At 47.5% G+C, this 16,725-nt stretch overlaps 1 protein-coding gene and 1 long non-coding RNA gene across 3 annotated transcripts in view; one reads left to right on the top strand and one right to left on the bottom strand.

Annotated features, from left to right (window-relative positions):
- STX18 (syntaxin 18) overlaps positions 1 to 16,725 on the bottom strand; it is a 485,190-nt gene that overhangs the window by 5,796 nt on the left and 462,669 nt on the right. The window lies entirely within an intron of this gene.
- LOC146832809 (uncharacterized) overlaps positions 1 to 16,725 on the top strand; it is a 225,595-nt gene that overhangs the window by 185,722 nt on the left and 23,148 nt on the right. The window contains exons 2-3 of the long non-coding RNA XR_014960453.1: positions 7,826 to 7,910; positions 8,021 to 8,115. This is a non-coding gene — a long non-coding RNA (uncharacterized LOC146832809). The remainder of the gene's footprint in view (positions 1 to 7,825; positions 7,911 to 8,020; positions 8,116 to 16,725) is intronic.

Genomic DNA, 16,725 nt, shown 5'->3' with positions numbered 1-16,725 from the left:
GAGGAGATGTACCTGTAGATCATTAGACAGGTAAATTAATCTTTTAAAAGCTGGAGGTGATATAATGCAGCCCAACACTTTCTTATATTTGGGAATTTTAAAAGGGGTATTAAAAAAAGAACGCCTTGGATTGGTATAAAGTTTACAAAAAAACATAAAATGGTAAGGTGCTCTCGACTGACTGAGTCACATGGGCATAGGTCCAGTTTGGCATCTCAATATACATTGCGTGGATATGAGACCAAAAAATATGAGATGCCAAACCTGAAACATACGAGATAAAACAATTTGGTGTGTGTGAAGTAGAAAGAAAGGTTAGGCTCAATGCCTGGAGTACACACTAACAGTGAGTGTTCTAAAACCCTCTTTTTTGCCGTCTCAAGATTTCCTCTAGTCAAGTGAGGTTATGTTAAAAAATCTCTTTTCAGCTTTACTTTTGGTATCATGGCAATACTCCCTGGATTGTAAAAACAATCAGCCAACCCCAAGGTCTCTAACTGGTCTTTTATATAGCTAAGACAGGGGATTTTTTTCATGTACTCCATTTAAAAACAATCTAAGATGACAGCACGATTTAGGACTGCTTCTTCCTTTGCCCAGATGTTATGCCACAGTAATATTGGGGTCAATTTTATTCGAAAGGCCAAGGCAATCAAGCCAAGTTCACTATGGCAGATAGTGGCGGCAGTACTTTTAGGGACTGTCAACAGACGTTTCATGAACATATTCTCAGCTCTTTGTAAACCCTCTACATCACAAAAACCCCAGGCTCCAGCGCCATACAAGGTGACAGTGCATGTGTGGGCTTTATAAATATTAATTGCGTTAATGGGTTTTGAGCCTAATTTTTGGGTAAATCTAAAAATTGCCTCCAGATTTTAATTAAAACCACTAATCCTTGATTCTACTTGATGATGCCATGTACTTTTTGGGTCAAAGAGAATTCCCAAATAAGAGAAGCTGGGCACGTCTGACAATTTTTAATTATTTATAAAACACGTTTTTAAGTTGGTGGGGGATTTACCCACCACCACAGTATAAGTTTTCCCTACATTAGTCTTCAGGCCAAGGTCATTCATAAAATCATTAAACCTGGTTAAAAGCCTCTGCAGCCCCATCCCAGTCCTGGAAATTAAGACACAGTCGTCTGCATATAACAATGCAGGTAACAGCCTGCGGCCTATCAGGGGAGCATTCACATTCCCCTGTTTGATATAGCTTTCTAGATTATTTGTATACAGGCACAATAAAAAAGGTGCGAGAACGCAACCTTGGCGAACCCCGTGATTCATTTTTATCGGCGCCGTAAGTTCGCCGCCTGCCCCATATCAAACTCTCCCCGTCACATCTTGGTGCATGGCTAATACAAAATGCACAATGGGTGGTTCAATGCCCATATTCAACATCTTTTCCCAAAGCCTTCCTCTCTGCACCCAGTCAAAAGCAGACGTCAAGTCCATGAACCCAAGATAAAGAGATCCAGGCTTGGCTAGAGTATATTTACCTATGACCAGGTGCAGACTGAGGCATTGTTCAACCGTGCCCATGCCTCTCCTGAAGCCATATTGAATATCTGAAAACCTCCCGCTATCTGTTACCCAGTCCTCCAACCGCTCTAGTATTACCCTGCCCATTAACTTACTTGTACAATCAATTAAAGATATGGGCCTATAACATTTAGGGTTCCGACCTGTCTCCTTTTTTTAAAATAGGAACTATCATCACAGTTCTCCAAGAATCAGGGCGCCCTGGGACACGTAACAACTTAGAATGTTTGCTAACAAAGGAAGCCACAGAGATGGGTTGGCTAAAAACAGGCCCGCAGAGACACCATCGGGGCCAGAGCCCTTACTCTTCACGGTCTGAATTAGGGCCCTTTCTACCTCATCTACTGTTGGGTGTGCCTGAGTTGATACCCCATAATTAAGTTTGGCACTAAGGTGAGGCTCACTATAATGTTTGTATAGACCAGAGAAGTGTTCTACCCAGGTTTCTGGCATTATTGTGGCATCAATATTACCATTGTTGGAACTGTGAAAATAGTCCTGGTTGACAATTTGCCAGAATAGTCTAGAATCTTTACTCTGGCACGCTGCATGAAGTTGTTCACAAGGTTCCCGTCTAATTTCTAACCTTGCATCTCTCTAGTGCCTGTTTATATTCAATACGTGGCTGTTTAACCTTCAATTTATCTTGAGGTCTTGCCTTTTAATTAATTTATTATGAAAATGTGTACAGTCACTGTTAAACCAATTTTTTTACACCGGAGTCTTATATTATGGTTATAAGTTAGTAAGGTGTTAACAGTCTCAGTTATTGCCACAAAAGATGTTAACATGGCTGGAGGGTTTATGCTATCTTCCAGACAGTCTAAGACTTGTCCCAAATTAGATGTTATAATCTGGCATAAGACAAGATCGGGGTTTACAGTGGACCACTTGCGTAGTAACCCCTTATTTTTAACAAAAGTTATTGAGCATGATTTAACAGGTGTAGTTTGATCATCATTTTGAATCTCTAGCTCCAGTGATAAAGGGTAATGGTCACGAAAACAGACTTTATATATGGTAAAAATCACAGCTTGCGGATTAAAATACTCAGAAAAAGCGATAAAATCAATTAAGGTACCCTTGCCTCTCCCAACATATGAGACTAGTTCAATGCCATCTGTTTTGATAAGGTCAAGAGTAAGCGAAAGAGAGAATTTTGACAATAAAGAGTTAAAAATATTCCCACAGGGGTGATGATAAAAATGGCAACCACCTTCACTGCCCCCTTGCACTTAATGACATGCAGACTGTTTTGATAGGGGGCATAATTTACAATTGAAGTCACCCCCCCCCCCCCCCAAAGGACTACAAAATCCATGTCTATCTCCTGAATGTGTTAACACAGTGTATTTTTCAGTTCTTGGGCAATATTGGTATTTTTAATATTAAAATTATTGTGATAAAAGTCAAGAATCGGAATCACATTGTTTCTAAAGAGGATGTTAATAATCTGAAAATGTGGTGAATGAAGCTGAGTCTTACCTATTCTACCAGTCAATGTTGGTGAAACCAAGGTTAGTAATCCTCCCTTGGAATGACCACCTAAGGCTTTGTTAGCTGGTGTGTGAATAGAAACATAACCATTAATATATGCGGGCTCTCTCATCCAAGTTTCTTGCAAGCATATAATGCTATATTTTGCAATGAAAGCAACCCATTGTTCCGATTTTAACTTGTTTAATAAGCCCGCAATGTCCCAAAAGAGACTGCGGTAGACATTTGTACTATTGTAGCTACCAAGGGCTCCCTCTGTACGATGGACAGTTGGCTCACAACCATCCTGCGACACCATAGCCATGTCATATAGTTCCACAGCCAGCTCTCCTTGCAACTTAACATTAGAAGGAAGTAGTGATGACTCCATTGGGGCAGGAGAATTAAAGCTAACTACCTGGAGCGTGACAGGAGATGATAAATTGTCCATACCACACACGCGAACATCAGGCAATATATATTTTAAGTAGTGCTTATTTTGTCTAGCACCACCAATGGCCAAAGAGTTTAGTCGGTCCACATAATCTAGGAGTGAAAACCGGTTAGATGTTGGAATTACAAAATCATGCAATGTTTTAGCAGCTATAGGTACAGGCCCATGTCCCATATATGCTTGTGGCTTGTAAAAGTACCCCAATGGCACTGGTTCAATGGGACCATTTGCATTATTACGCCTAAAGAGCCTGTCCATGAGACAATGAACTAGTGACCTATTCCTAAAATTTACAACAATGCAATCACCTGACTCTGTTTTAGTCTGTGTACCCACCCATGAAACCCGTTCAACAATATTTACATTGTAATACAACTCATCGGTTTTTGACCAGTCTGCTGCTTTCACCAGCTAATGCATAGTTTTATTCTTTAACTTGTTCCAATCTTCTTCCTTATTGGGTGTCAGGGATGGCACATTCTTAAGGAGGATTACATAAGGAGTAGCCGGGGGGGAGGGGGGTAGATCTCATCATTTTTCCGGTCAACAAGTTTGGACCCGCCATTCTCCTTTTGCCCAGATGTTATATCTGGCTGACCACCAACCAACGCACAGGCTTAATTTTTCTGCAACTTGGCCGAACGTGTTAAGGTATCAATAGTGTTGAGAAGACAGTCTTTTGCAGGTGGTACCAAGGAAGGAGAGGCTGTGTAAAATACATCAAGATTAGGGGTTGGATTACGTAAAGTACTCTGACTAGGAGTAATTTGGAAAGACTTGAGCCAATTAATATTTTTAGTGACACATCAATGTTGTTCAACACCCTAAGAATGGTTCCAAACGTGACTTCATAACTACCTCCAGTGAGCTAATGAGAGGTATAAGCAGCGATGAATCCCCTAAAGGCTCATTATCTTTAGACCCTGCAACAAGTTCTGGGTCTAAAGCCCTTGCTGTCCTCCTTACAGTGGGTGCCAGAGTTTTTTTTTGAGTTACCGGGGGCAATGCATCTTTCTTGGGCTTGCCACATGCCTTAGATTTTTTCGACCTGGTGGGCAGACGGTGTCTAAAAAAAACCCTTGTTGAGTGACACTGGTATTGTTTACATTTCTGCGTGATTCAGGACCATTAAGTACCATGGCTTGGTCAGTGTTCTTCTGGTGATCACCGTCACCTGTGCACTCCGGCACGTGACCAGGCTCTGCCTCCAGTAATGTACCAGTGTGTAGTGCTCGTTTTGTGACCCCCAGTCTCTCCTCCACAGACTCAATCTCACTATTAATAGCCCCCATTGTAGTCGTCAAGAAACTGGTAATTGTTGTAGTTAATGGGCGTTCCTTAGCAGTGGGCATAGTGGTTTTACGTTTCCCCATCTCCTTACATTTAAACAGGTGTCACGTTCAAACTAGGCAAATGCAACAAATCTGGAATCCAGCCAAAGGACCTGGCCCAGCTCAGCCACGTGCAGTCGGGGACGGGCGCAGACGGGCCCGCCCTTGGCCCGGGCAAGCCCGTGCTGCGGGAGCCCGCTACCACTTTTATGCACCACCTGGCGCAGACAAACCGCGTTGGCACCTCCTGGCGCTTGTAATGTTGGGAGGTGTAGTCCCGATGGGCCTGCCGGTCTGAGGCAAAGTGACTATGTGCGGGATAAAGTGCGTTGTGCTTCTGCTGCTGCTACTGACGAGAAGTGTGTTAAATAAATGTCTTTGTTGGATGTGTGTGATGTGGTTGCTGTCTATCTTGCAAACCTTTTTTTAGCCATGTAGATTTTCGTTTTTGCATTGTTGCATTAAAGCTGTGTTGTTTAGCATGCCTCCTTTGTCTGGCCATATAGGCCTGCTTGGGTTCATTGTTTCCAGGCCTCCTGCTTGTGGTGGCCATTTGTTGTGGTGGTATTTAGTGTGCTGCTTTTCCCTTAGGCACGCATGTCTTTCCTTTATTCCTCTTCGCTTACTGCTTCCATCCCAATTGCCAGCGCAGCTCCATGAATGCTGCATCCCACGTGATGCACCATGCTAAACAGGTTCCGTTACATTTTTAGTTTTGTTCTTCTTCTTTACTATCCTCCTTCCTGAGTGTACACAGTAAACCATGAAAGCACTTGTTGTCAAAGTCTTACAAATGGCTACACTGTTGTTATGCTTTTTTAATAACTAAACTGAGTTAATAACATTTAATAATATTAATAATAACACTAACAAGTGTGATCACACACTAAGTTATATATTATATTTGTTTTTACTAGTAGTAATTGAACCACAACAACAAATGCCACGTTTCACTGATGTTCTTCTGGCTTCTTTGCTTTTAGGTGCACAAAAAACTGAGGGGGAGTTGTCATCATCACCCGTTGTACTGCCAGACATAAGTCCTGTTGCGCACGTCACATGATTTGTGGCCAAAGACAGACTTCTCTCTTCAATTTGTGCTACTGCGTGCTGCTGACATCTGAAGATGTCCCCAAAGGAAAGTACCAGGCCTGCCAGTACCGAGAAAGTTGCCAGTGAGAAGAAGGAACTTTCACTTCTCAAGACTGGTGTGCCGCTCAAGATTTTTTGGGGGAAACCAAAAACCATGCCTCCAGCAGCGGTGTCCGGGGAGCAAGCTGGGAGCAGCACCCCTGCATCAGTGGACCCATCCCTTAAACCTAGGCCCAAGCCCATGTCTGTCACAGAAGCAGCAGTCTAATCACAACAATGCCGACGAGCAGTGATGTTAAAATTTACTTATTGTTATGGCAAAGTAGTACTAAATCAACACAGGAAACTCAGATAAGTGGACAACAGGCGCAACAGCCGCAACCACCGTCCCCAATAGTAGTAGTTCTTCCCGAAGTAGGGGCAGTTCAGGAGATAAAGCTTCCTGCAGAGGAATAAGTCAAGCCACTCTTTCAGAAGATCCATTGTCTTACAGATCTGCAGCAAGGAAAAGGAGGGTTAGTCCATCGAGTTCTTCTGCAAGCCCCCTTCTGATGATCCAGATGCCAATTGGATGTCACCACCTCAGTCTAAGAGTGAGACACGCCACGAGAGAAGGCTAGGGAAAAGGAAGGTTCCAGAAAGCCATCTATGAAATAGGCCAAGAAAGAATGTTCAGTCAGCGGGGCCAGGGTAGCACAGCACTTTGAGCAGGGCTGATCATTGTACCTATTTGATTCCCTCCATCCCTTCGATTTATAAAAAAAACAAAAAAATTCTCTTTTCTTACATCACAATATTTTGGAGAGTGGTTTCTTTTGTGGAATTTGTTGAAATAAATTTCTGTATCGGTTCCTGGATTAAGAATAGGACGAACACGTATAATAGCAGGTCATGAACTCTACCCTTCGCAATAGGATTCAGGTAGCACAGCTTATTGAGCAGGGGTCGTCAGTATATGTACTTGCAAGGTTCGAGTCCTTTCAATTCTTTGTTTTGGCAAGAGTAGTTTAATTTGTAAATGAAATGCTTTTAGAAATAGTTGAGTGCTTAATAACTATATTTAGTATTTTATGGAAATTATGAAGTAGCAGTCCACCAATTTAAATTACCATTACAAATTGGGAAAGACACATGCTTAGAAATGGACGTGCCATTTAACCGTTGGGAAATGTAACATGGATGCCGGGGTCGGTAGTCTAGTTTTTACTTATTCATCTAGTGATATCACTGCTGATCCAAGTCGTTCAATTTACTTGGCTATTTAAACTCGGTTGTGTTTGGCAAGGAATTTTCCTGTAACTCTGGACGTGACACGAGTCTCGCCTACTGCTGCGTGAAGAGGTAATGTTTAACTAGGACGTGCTTGGGCGTTTTTTACTCTGCGCGATGGGCACTTTAAATTTTGGTGTTTTACTTGTGATTTAATTGGGCTTCATGGTGCTCTATACTTTAGCACCGCCAAAATGAGATTGAGCAATGTACACAAGTCTCCCCTATGGCCACATGAAGAGGTAATGTTCAACAAAGAAGTATTTGGGTGTTTTTACTTGGCGCAATGAACATTTTCAATGTCAGTGTTTTACCTGTGATTCAATTGGGCTTCCTGGCGCTCTATATTTTAGCACCGCAAAAATGATATTGAGTAATGTACTTTAAATATTACGTACGCATCTACATCATTATTGATGTGTAGACAGTTAGTGTAATGAACTCAATGACGAAGCGTGTCTACAACATTAATGTTTTGCTGATCGACTTGCCGATATGCAGGGCATGGTGGAGGTTAGACGTGTTAAACTATTTGTGACTAGAAACCCTTAACCGGTATTGGACTAGTGTGCCTAGTCTTTGTCTACAACTGAATGTTTCTAGCTTAAGTAGATTTTTGTTCTCTGTGTAACTGTGCGTATTCACTTTGACTGCAGGCTGGCGATTGAGCGCGCAATACACCTATGTCCCTAAATGGGATAAGTTATTACGGACCAGCATACATTGGAAATACTTTTTCAGGTACATTGTGTTTTCTATTTTCTTTAAGAGAGTGAGTGCACGCTTGACTCATGTTTTCGTAATTGGAACTCAAACTCTTATCGGTTTTGTGCCCTGTCCCCTTTTTTCAGACTCTACGACCGAAACTTAACACTTAAAAAAGTGCCAACCAAATTGGGCCATCGCTTTTTGGACACCATCTTCGATGGTATGAACAACTTATTTGGTGGGTAATAGACTGTCTGACTAAAATACGATCTATGAGTGGTACCTATGACGTAGTTAAGATTGAGTGTCTGTGCCTTTATTGTAGTTGTATTTAATTTTGTTGTTTGTCGGATTTAGTTGTATTCCACTTGTCTTCTTGTTTTTGCTTTGGGTTTCTTTTTCTTCTTTTTTAAATTCATGGCATCCAAGTTTTCTTTTCTCTTGTTAAATTTTCAAATTTGCATTCTTTTTTCATTCTCTTTCACCTCCTGTTTTGTAAGTCTACCTGAACCTTTGGTATACAATGAGTATTCTTTCATTCTACTTCTTTTGTTCCTTCCTTCTTTCCTTGGTGAGCCATTTCTTGACCCTAAGTGGCCGTAACATGCATGTTCAAAATGTGCTGTGGTACGTGCAGTCATTCCCTTTTTTTAAAGAAACAAATAAACAAGGTCCCCCAGTGTGGCGATATTCCTGTCTGACAAATCAATGTATATAAACTGTGTAACCAAAATGTATATATTTTAATAGGACACAATGTTTGACTCTTGCACTAATTATGTTGTCTTGGTCGTGCTGCACATTTGCACTTTATATATGGTTGTTTATCATAGTCATATTCTTGTTGTGTGACTAATATTTTTGTAAACAATATTCTGAAAGTATTTTTTTTAAATAGTATTGTTTTGTTGATTATGTCTGTATTGTCAATTGCAGCCCTGAAGAAGCCCACAAGGGTGAAACGTGTTAGCTGTTGTGTATTTAATTATGAATAAAATAATCTACAAAATCATCTAGTTGAAAGACTGGCCATTTGTGTCTTCGCCGTCCTCCATCATCTGTGGGATTTCAACCCGACGAAGTTTTCCTTCATAACGATGCCTCTCTCATCTTTTGTGTTTTCAGGTTCCAGAAAGCCTTAGAGTTATGGAGGTAGGTGTAGAAGAGGAGGATGATGACGAGCCAGTCATCATGGACATCAGCCCCCGCCCCAGTGGAGACTGACAATAGCCCATCCCAAACTGCTGTGAGGGATGTGGCAGGAATACCACCAACACAGATAACACCAACACCACTTGCAGCTTCCATTTTTGTATTTGCAAAGGCCCAGCAACGACCTACAACTCCACCACGCCCACCTTCCAGTTCATCCGGCATTGCAAGTGGCAACTCCAGCAGCACCAGAAAGTTCACCTCCCCAGTTTGGGACTTCTTTTCAGTTAGCAGTAAGGAGGAGAACGTTGCTATATGCTCCATTTGTGGTCAAGGTGTTAGTCGGTGTAGGAAGGTAGGATCTGACTACATGGTTACCCCCACTTTTTTACTGGTTTTGCTGGTTTTTGACTAGTCTGACTGGGATCCTGCTAATCAGGACCCCAGTCTATCTGCTTTCTCCCTTAAATTGCTATGTATGTACTTTAGGTGCACTCCATATTGGATACTGTGGTACCCCTATCAGTCACTAGTATATGGTACACCATGTACCCAGGGCATAGGTACCCAAGAGGCCTCCCATGGGCTGAAGCATGTATTATGCCACCCATGAGAGATCATGCAAATTGACACAAGCCTGCTACAGCAAACTGCGTAAGCTGGTGCTTGCGCCACTTACTTAAGATATAGGTTCACTATACCTATCAGGGGGCGTGGCCAAGAGCGTCAAGATGAAGGTCGCACTTTAGAAGTACTCCGGACCCCTCCGTCATCCGCTCCTACATCCATCGCCATCAGGGAGTTCCTACCTTGTACCCCGCCTGCCTGCCTGTCCTCAATCCTCGAGCCTTCTATAGAAGGGCCACAGGCGTCCCTTGCTGAGTATCCGGCCTTGCGGCGATCCAAAGATGGCAGCTCCATCGTGGCGATCTTCCGGCCTGCTCCGAGGCCCTGAACTCCGGGATTTCCCCTAGTGTGCCCCGGAGGGAGAGGGATCCCAGAGAGTTGTCGGCGCCACCCCGGCTGGATTTAACAGTGCCGCTTTCCCCTCTGGCAGCAGAGAGTACCCACCTGGACGAGAGGCGTTGAGGAACGCCTGGAGAGGGCCTATCCACCGCGCATCCTGGGGCAGACCTGAGTGCCAGAGGTGCTGCGATGTGCGGCCGATGCGCGATCGGCCGTCGACCGGGCGGCGGTGAGGGGAGAGGAGTGCTGCTTCTCCCCGAGGCTCCTGTGCTGCTTTGCCCTGGTGGGAGCCCTCATGAGTTACTGGGCCTGCGATCTGGGCCTGTGACTGGCGGCCTGGTGTGGCTGTGAGTTCTGCTGTCAGTCGGACGGTGGCAGAAGGGGTGCGTGATCCCACCGTACGCCCCCCTCCCCACACCATTATACGAGGGCCGGATCGCCACTGCAGGGGTCCTGCACTGGACATGGGCCCCCCCCCCTCCCAGGAAGTGACTGCGCACCGGGAGTGGGCGCGAGGCCTGGGGACAGACTGTTGCACTGCCCGGCTGCAGACTGAGAGGTGAGGAGCCTGGGTGCCCGCTTGATCCCGGGTGCGGGGGGGCTCGGCCGTCAATCGGGCGTTGGGGAGTTCCCCCCCCTTTCCCTTCTATGTCCTGAGGTCCCCGGATGTACCACTCTTTTGGCTGGCAACAGTGGCCCCGGCTGTGGACTCTGCCCAAGGCAGCCCTTTGGCCTGCAACACTCCCCGGTTCACTGGCGCTGTGTGAGGGGCGCCCCAGCTGCTGATTCGAGCAGCGACGCTGGGTAGGGAGACTGCTTCCTTCTTGTGGGTTGCTGCGGACCTGGCGGACGGAGCCTCTTGGGAGAGTATTTGTCACTGCATCGGGTGACAGTCTGTAAGAGATCCCCTTGCTCTCCACTCCGTCTCCGCCCCGCTCCCTGTGCATCTTGAGGGCTGTGCCCTACCCCTCTTCTTTGCTGGCCTTGCGCCCTGATTCCAGTGTTGACCCCTGCTCTCTGTGGGAACCTGCACGTCTGAACCAGTCCCGTGGGTGGACCTACGGAAAGGGATATCGGCCGTCGGTCGGACAGCAAGGTTCGGAGCGGCGGGGCCCTCTCCCCCATCTTCAATCTTCTTTAAATCCTCTTTCAATCTTCCTTCCTCCCGTCTGGGCGCCAAAATCCCATCTGGACCTCCTGTCTTGATGGACGACGGCCATGGGTACCAAGGACCCCCACCACCCAGACCAAAATGGACCGATTCACTACCACGGACTCCGGGGCGGCTGGGGGAACTGCGGACAAGGAAGCCCCCCCTCACCTGCAGATCTGTCCACTATCCTCCAGGCTATCCATACCTCACAAACATCAGTGGAGGGAAAGATTATTGAAGTCCGGGTTGCTGTGACCCTCATCCGGCAAGACCTTCGTAATGTCACGGCCCGGATTAAAGAAACTGAAACCTGTATCTCCACCGTGGAGGACGAGGTCCAACAACTGAAGGACCAGGTCGCCCGCCTCCGATCCCACACCCAGGAGCTTCACCGACAGGCCGAAGATGCTGAAAACAGGTCCCGCCGCAACAACCTTCGCTTGGTGGGATTTCCGGAAGGTGTGGAGCAAGGCCAGGCGGCAGACCTCGTGGAACACTGGTTGCGCTCATGGATGTCTGAGGGCTCCCTCTCCCCATGGTCTGCGATCGAAAGAGCACACAGCTCACTTGCGCCCAAACCACCACCGGGAGCGCCCCACAGACCGATAATAATGCGAATCCTCAACTTCAAGGATAGGGACTCTGTACTGACCGAAGCCTGTAAGCAACAACACCTCAAGCATGACGGCCAGACTATTATGCTCTTCCCTGACTATACTCGTGTGGTACAGGGCCAACGCCGATCGTTTGGGGAAGTCAAGCAGAAGTTACGCGCTCTCAACATACAATACAGGCTCCTCTTCCCGGCTCGCCTACGGGTCGTATTCCAAAATAGAACCCTCTTCTTTGATTCCCCTGAAGAAGCATGGACATGGGCGACAGAGGAGCGCCCCTTAAAGCTCAACGCCCGGAATCCATCTCCCACTACCGGTGCTGGAGGTACCAACCAGAAAGTCCCGCCTCCTGGCCACAGCGCAACCGCTCAGACTCACCATTGGGCCCAGCTCATCAGCTGACGTCAGAGTCACTTTCCGGTGATCTCCTTATGGTGCGGCGCTCTGGTTCCTCGGGCCACTCGGACCCTGGGGGTGTCTCACCTCGCCCGTCACTGTTGGATCTACCTGACACTGATCTTTCACGCAGCCCGACGCTTCTCACAGGACCTGCTTGAACCTATCTTCACCTTTCCGATGCAACCAACTCAGCGGCTGGGTGCTGCACCTCCGACTGCTATTAACTCTATCTCCCGATGTACATTGTCAAGAACATCCTATTATGAGGAGGGGTCCTCCACGATTAAGTCTAATTGGTCGCACACTGCTCCACCTACCAAGCGTGTTACCCCAATGAAAAATGGTCCCTGAGGTCAGCGTCGGCGAGTACGCCTATGCCCGTGTAATGCATGCAAGTATGAGTAGCGTTAGCCATCCCTGGACACGTGTTTCGAGGTAGTTGCCTCTCGTCAGCAGGGAGTAGGAAAGTGTGTAGGGTTGCTGTGTAAGCTGCTAAAATCGTTATCAGGTAAAGTACCTCTCGTAGCGCGCAGGTACATAACCATGAGCCCGTCTGCTCCACCGGCTCAAGGGAGCCTGAAAATAAAGTTAAGTCTAATTGGTCGCACACTGCTCCACCTACCAAGCGTGTTACCCCAATGAAAAATGGTCCCTGAGGTCAGCGTCGGCGAGTACGCCTATGCCCGTATAATGCATGCAAGTATGAGTAGCGTTAGCCATCCTTGGACACGTGTTTCGAGGTAGTTGCCTCTGGTCAGCAGGGAGTAGGAAAGTGTGTAGGGTTGCTGTGTAAGCTGCTAAAATCGTTATCAGGTAAAGTACCTCTCGTAGCGCGCAGGTGCGTAACCATGAGCCCGTCGGCTCCAACGGCTCAAGGGAGCCTGAAAATAAAGTTAAGTCTAATTGGTCGCACACTGCTCCACCTACCAAGCGTGTTACCCCAATGAAAAATGGTCCCTGAGGACACCGTTGCTACTACATTATCCAGAGTTCTATGGGGCTATTTGCTGGTATGACGAGCACATCGTTGCTACTACATTATCCAGAGTTCTATGGGGCTATTTGCTGGTATGACGAGCACATCGTTGCTACTACATTATCCAGAGTTCTATGGGGCTATTTGCTGGTATGACGAGCAGTGTGTGACCTACTTTGTTTATGTATTTAAGCTCCTTCGAGCGATTTGGGCTGACGAGCCTTGGTTCCGCACCTGCGCGCCGTGAGAGGTATTTTACCTTTAATATTTTGGCAGTCTACTTGGCACCCCACATACCTACCTGCTCCCTGCTGATGAGAGGCAATTACCTCGAAACACGTGTCCAGGGATGGCATTATAGTGACATACTCGTGGCATAGGCGTACTCACCGTTGCTACTACATTATCCAGAGTTCTATGGGGCTATTTGCTGGTATGACGAGCAGTGTGCGACCTACTTTGTTTATGTATTTAAGCTCCTTCGAGCGATTTGGGCTGACGAGCCTTGGTTCCGCACCTGCGCGCCGTGAGAGGTATTTTACCTTTAATATTTTGGCAGTCTACTTGGCACCCCACATACCTACCTGCTCCCTGCTGACGAGAGGCAATTACCTCGAAACACGTGTCCAGGGATGGCATTATAGTGACATACTCGTGGCATAGGCGTACTCACCGTTGCTACTACATTATCCAGAGTTCTATGGGGCTATTTGCTGGTATGACGAGCAGTGTGCAACCTACTTTGTTTATGTATTTAAGCTCCCTCGAGCGATTTGGGCTGACGAGCCTTGGTTCCGCACCTGCGCGCCGTGAGAGGTATTTTACCTTTAATATTTTGGCAGTCTACTTGGCACCCCACATACCTACCTGCTCCCTGCTGACGAGAGGCAATTACCTCGAAACACGTGTCCAGGGATGGCATTATAGTGACATACTCGTGGCATAGGCGTACTCACCGTTGCTACTACATTATCCAGAGTTCTATGGGGCTATTTGCTGGTATGACGAGCAGTGTGCGACCTACTTTGTTTATGGGTCCTCCACGATTCCCCATTCCCAAGCGTTTTAGTTTTGTTCTCTATTGGTTATTCACTGTTAGGGCGACAGATGCTTCGGTTTCTGAAGTATAGGGAGTGGAAGGGAGTTGGGTTGGGGAGGGGGGGACTGTTGTCATGATTTGTTTTTGTTGTTTCATTTGTTTCTAGTACCAGCTTATATTCCCAGCTATACGACAAGCGCAGAAGGCCCAACCCTGTAGAATCGCACCCACCACCTCGTGCACATGCATTACTCTGCCCACACTGGCTACCAGTGCTAGTTGTCCTGCCCTGCGCCCGTTTTCCCTATGTTTGACAACCATGCTGAGGAAGTGTTGCTTCACATAATGTCCTTGAATGTTAACGGCTTGCTGGATAAGGTCAAGCACACAGCGGTCCTGCGTTATGCTCAGCGTCCCACGGTAGATATACTGTTACTTGAAGAGACCCACCTGGTAGGTAACCATTGTCCTTTCCTGACACGCTATGGCTTTGACGGAGTCTGGCACTCCAGCTTTCATCGGGGATCGCAAGGGGTGGCTATCCTGGTGCGCCGTGGTCTTCCACTCGTGGTGTGTAAGGCAACTCATGATCAGAAGGGCTGCTTTGTCATCTTGGAAGGGAGCCTTGGGCACCGGCCTCTGAATTTGCTCGCTGTATATTCCCCCCCCTTCCCTACTGACCTCCACCCTTCAGCATCTCGCTACACTAGTTGCTGCCCTACCCCTGGGGACGATCATCGTTGGGGGAGACTTCAATGCTGTAATGGACCCTGACCTTGACACTGCTACGACACCCTCCGCCTCCAGGGTCGCCCAGTCTACCCTTCTGTTGAACTGGGCTGCCACTCTGGGTCTTGGAGAAACCTGGAGACTGGCATCCGACAACTCGACTCTACACCCACACATCGTCTTCCCATCACACACACGCACGACTTGACTATGTTTTCCTGCCGGCCCTAGACTGCCGAGCAATTCAAGATGTCACCATCCTGCCCAGAGGTTTATCAGACCACTCCCCGGTGGCAATGCGGATGGGCAGTCTCCCTGCGTCTTCGCACCCGATCTGGCGGCTGAACGCTTGGTTTCTCCAAGACAAGGATTTCAGAGACCAAGTGTGAGATGGAGCTCCGCCAATACTTTACCACTAATCACCGGTCGGTTTCTCCCCTGGCACCCTATGGGAAGCCGGTAAGGCCAACATCCGGGGCTTTGCCAAGGGCCAGCTCAAACTTAAGCATGTGAAGCAGGATTCCTACATCACACTCCTAGAGGCCCAGGCTGTTCTAATTGAAGCTCAACCTCCGGAGGAGAGATCAGAGGCCCAGGACAGGAGACTGGCGTTTCTGAAGGATGAGATTAAGCGGACCTCCCTAGAGGCCGCCAAGCTGCTGTGGAGGTCCTCCGTGGCGCAAGTATATGGATGGGGAGATAAAAATGGGAAACTCCTTCACCGCCTGGCCACTTATCCGATGGCCAACCGTATCATCCCTGAGGTGATCGGCCTGGATGGAGTGATCCAGCGAGCCCCCATTGCAGTGACCCAGGTATTTGCCGCCTACTACGCTACCCTTTACTCTGCACAACCCCCCACTCTCTCGCTCCCAGAACTCCTCCAGTGCGAACAGTTTACCCTCCTGTGACTCAGTGAGTCTGAGGCGGAAGTGCTAGACCTCCCTGTCACCCCAGAGGAGATTAATGACGCCATATCACGTATGGCTGCAGGTAAAACACCAGGACCGGACGGACTCCCACAGGAGTTCTATGCGTCCTACCGGGACACCCTGATTCCCCACCTTTTAGAGATGTATCAGGAGGCATCGGATCAAGGCTCATTCCGTTCCGAGACAGACATGGCCACATCGTGGTGATCCCTAAGTCTCAGCCTCCCTCGAGGCACTGCCCCGATTATCGCCCCATCGCCCTCATTAATTCAGAACTCAAGATATTTGCCTCGGTTCTAGCCAATCGTATACAGCCGTACCTGGCCAGACTGGTGCACCCCGACCAGTGTGGATTTATGCCCTCCTGGGGAACTCGGCACTGCCTCAGACGCCTCCACCTTGCTTTAGCGAACCGGCAACAGCTAACCCCGTATCTATCCCTCCTTCTCGTAGATTTTGAGAAAGCATTCGACTCGGTGAACTGGCGATACCTGGAGGCGGTATTGATGGAAATGGGTTTTGGAGCCCCTTTCCGTGGCCTGGTTAAGGCGCTTTATTGTAAACCCAAGGCCCAGGTACTAGTCAACGGAGCTCTATCGCACCCCTTCCCCATCAGAAGAAGCACAAGGCAGGGATGCCCCCTCTCACCCCTCTTATTCGCGCTGGCGATGGAGCCCTTTGCCTGTCTTTTACAGTCTGATCAGCTCCTTACGGGATGGAGATGGCCCGGCTTAGACGAAGATAAGATTGCTCTTTACGCTGACGATGTTCTGCTATTCCTAGCAGATCCGGCTCAGTCGGGACCCCGATGCCTCCGAGCCTTGAGTCGAACAAACCTACGGTCTTCGGTTGAACTCGGCTAAATCCATTTTGGTCCCTCTTCATCTT

Source organism: Triturus cristatus, chromosome 4_2 (genome assembly GCF_964204655.1).
Source record: "Triturus cristatus chromosome 4_2, aTriCri1.1, whole genome shotgun sequence".
Lineage (NCBI taxonomy): Eukaryota > Metazoa > Chordata > Amphibia > Caudata > Salamandridae > Triturus > Triturus cristatus.
The sequence above is the reverse complement of the archived record's forward strand: the minus strand, read 5'-3'. Positions and strand labels throughout refer to the sequence as shown.